This window comes from Silene latifolia, chromosome X (genome assembly GCF_048544455.1).
Source record: "Silene latifolia isolate original U9 population chromosome X, ASM4854445v1, whole genome shotgun sequence".
NCBI lineage: Eukaryota > Viridiplantae > Streptophyta > Magnoliopsida > Caryophyllales > Caryophyllaceae > Silene > Silene latifolia.
In genome coordinates, this window is record NC_133537.1 from 158,197,606 (window position 1) to 158,201,182 (window position 3,577).

A 3,577-nucleotide genomic window follows, 5' to 3' on the forward strand; every position below is an offset into this window, starting at 1 on the left:
TCAAACTTGCAATTATAAAAAAATTGAACATTTTTAATTTTCGAAAATCTCCTGTAACAGTGCTACTCGATCGAGTATGTAGCGGTACTCGATCGAGTGCCATGCTACTCGATCGAGTAGCCTATAGGTCAGAATGCTTTTTATCCCACCTTCCTGCAGCTACTCGATAGAGTACGGGGTACTCTGTCGAGTACCTACAGGCTAAGTTCCCCTATACAACCTGTCATAAGGCAACATACATGCACATATTTGTCATATAAATCGAGTCGGGACGACTCCCCGACTTCTAACATCCTGCAACAAGTCAAAATATCAAATCCGGCCTTATGGCCAACAATACAAGTCCCAAAATCAAATACGCAACAAAATAACTACTAAAGTTTGACAACACTACTAACCACTAAAACCAACTACCATCAACAAGATAAAACAAGGAGTATCACTCCTCCTGCTGCTGCTGCTGCTGCTCCACCATCACCTCATCATCTCCACCACCGCGTAAGCACTCGCTCCCGATGACCCAATCCCCGCGTCCACTCCTGCTCCTGCACCCGGGCCCACGTACCATGGAGTCAAGCCACCGTAGGCAAAGGACTGAGGTGTCCCCCACGTCGACTGATGATGTGACCATAATTGGCGCATATTTAGCCCCCGAATTACCCTTGTTTCCATGCTTTTTAGTGCTTATTTGGGTCATTTCTTATCTTTAGTTCTTTGTTTTGCATATTCTTTGAGATTTTGATCCCTTGGTAGGAAAGGATTAAGAATCTTGCATTTTCATGGCAAATCAAGACTAAATTGATCAAATTCAATGACCAAGCATCAAGGAGAGACAAGATTAGAAGGCCTTTGTACATATCATAGTAGAAGAGCAATGTTGAGAAAGGATCCTTGAGTCCCCAAGGAAATCCCCAAGGAATTTATGAAGAAAAGGGAAGAAAAAGAAGAAGTATCACACGATCGACAATCCGAGCGGATTGTCAGCAATCCGCCCGTCCCACCTAGCCACAATCCGAGCGTCCCAGCTGGAATCCGCTCGGATTCCCCCTCAGCAATCCGCCCGGATTCCCCAGAATCCGCTCGGATTCCTTCGACCAAATCCGGCCGTCCCGACCCTAATCCGCCCGAATTCCTTCACAGCGCGGGTTGTCTTCTTCAAGCTACGAAAAGAGAAGCCCTTCTCTCCAAAAATACCGGCTTCTCCTTGCTCTACTTAAAAAGTGTAATTACTAGTTTAGCCCTTAGTTAACCCTAATGCATCCTCCCTAATTTTCACTATAAATACCCCATTAGTCTAATTAGAGGAGCATGTTCTTCTTATCAATAATTAGTGTAGTTAATATCAATCAAATCTCTCTTCAATATTGTAATCAAGTATTAATCAAGTTTTAATCCAAGTTTTAGTTCTTTAATCTCTCTTTTGTTCATCCTTTATTTTGGGTAATTGAAGATTATTTGGGTTATTATTGGGAGATTGACAACCTCTCAATCTAGCATTCAAGTACTTCTATTATTCTTGCTTTATTATTGGAATCATTAGTAGGTATAATCTCTTAATCCCTTGTTTAATTATTGTTAATTACTTTCATTTATTCATCATGTTTCATATTGTTGGTATGATTGACAACCTTGCTAGCATGATCAACATGATAATGAGTGAGTAGTCTCTTAGCTAGGGTTAATGGGTGATTAGGGAAACCAACATGGGGAATGATTCATGCTTAAATTAATATGCTTTCATATCTTATTTGCTTGCTTGTTTTGATCTCAACTCATGCACATGTTATATTTGATGAAATGCTAAGCCTATGAATCCTTGCATTTACTATCATCTCCTATCTTTTCAATGAGACTTGTAAGACATAACCCAACTCGAGTCTCATTAGACCATGCATGTTGTTGAGTAGGGAAGATTAAGTCGACTTGTAGGTGTTGTACAATCTAATCGATTCGGCTCCGGGACCCAAACTTTCCTAGGATTGTAAGATATAACCCAACTCAATCCATCACAACAATAATTGCTTGCTTATAATTTGAGAACATGTTTGTATGATCATATCCCATGATTCCCCTATGATCCCATGACACCCTAGTGCCTTTAATCAATTGTTTACACCCCTTTAATTCATCTTGCTTGTTTATTTTCATTGTTATTCTAGTTTAGTAACCTTCTACATCAACCCAATTTGTGACACCCCTTAGACACCACTAGTTACAATAGAAATCTCATTTCAACTCCCGTCCCTTGGGATCCGACCTTTACTTGCCTCTTTACTAATTGTAGAGTTGCTTGTTAAGCTATAAATTGTGTTTTGATTCGACCGTGACCAACGACCACATCTATCTATTTGTGAATACTAAACGGACCGATCAAAAATGGCAACGTTGCCGGGGACGGTGTTTGTTTGATTTAGATTTCCTTTTTGTTATTAGTTGTGTCTTTCTTCGCCTTGAGGAAGTAAAAATCCTCAAGGTTTGTTCTAATTGTTTTTGAGTTGTTTGATATTTTGCATGTCTAGAAGGTTACAAAGTGATTTGTTACCTTTTGACCGTGAAATCGAAAGAACCTTGACGAATAATAGGAGACTTGTTAGGAGGAATTTGAGAGGTGTTGGTGAAGTTGTTCAACCCACTAGTGAGTTTGTCAATCCTTTCGCAATAGAAGGAGAAGAAAACCCATTACACAATATCCCACAAAATCCACCTACAATGCCAAAATTCTCGTCACACTCCGTACCCACCGAGGAGAATCTACCAAATGGTACTCCTACACCGCAACATCTCACCGGTAATTTTATTGCCAAGTCCGCCTTCATCCAACTAGTTGAGAGGAGCCAATTCGGGGGATTGCCTAGTGAGGACCCTCATTCTCATATGGAAACGCGATTATTGTGATGCTATCTCTCAAACGGGCGTGACTCAAGACCAAATTAGATGGGTCTTATTTCCTTTTTCCTTAATCGGCACCGCAAAGCAATGGTTGAAGGGCCTTGATAAGGCCACCCTTGGAATAGATTCTTGGAAGAAGTTGGCTCTAGCTTTCTACAAAAATTCTACCCACCGGAAAAGACCAACATGCTAAGAGCTCAAATTACGGGTTTTAAGCAAAGGGATGAAGAGTCTTTGTATGAAGCTTGGGAGCGGTTCAAAGGTATTTGTCGCTCATGTCCTCACCATGGACTTAGCGAATGGTTTTTGGTGCAACAATTTTGGAATGGTTTATATGAAGATTCTAGGAACATTCTCAATATGGGATCAAATGGAATGTTCACCGAAGTTGATGACAATCAAACATGGAACAAGATTGAGGAAATGGCGGTCCATAATTCACAATATAGTAGACCTCGCAAGGCTACTAGAGGAGGAAAGCATGAAGTGGACTCCGTTACTCAATTGGGTGCTCAACTTAGTGCTCACATTGACACAATCAACTTGAAGTTTGAACAAGCTATGGCTAGACTTGAGGAAAACTCAAAATCATCGAAGCATCATGTCAATGCCATGACGGCATCCTCATCAATCCCAAGTGGGATATGTGAGAATTGTGGAACTTTGGGTCATGACCCAAGTGAGTGTA

At 40.8% G+C, this 3,577-nt stretch overlaps 1 non-coding gene across 1 annotated transcript; it reads right to left on the reverse strand.

Moving 5' to 3' along the window:
• Positions 1-3,075: 3,075 nt before the first annotated feature.
• Positions 3,076-3,182, reverse strand: LOC141624181 (small nucleolar RNA R71). Its single transcript, XR_012533992.1, has one exon. It is a non-coding gene; the product is annotated as a small nucleolar RNA R71 (small nucleolar RNA).
• Between the last annotated feature and the right edge of the window lie 395 nt (positions 3,183-3,577).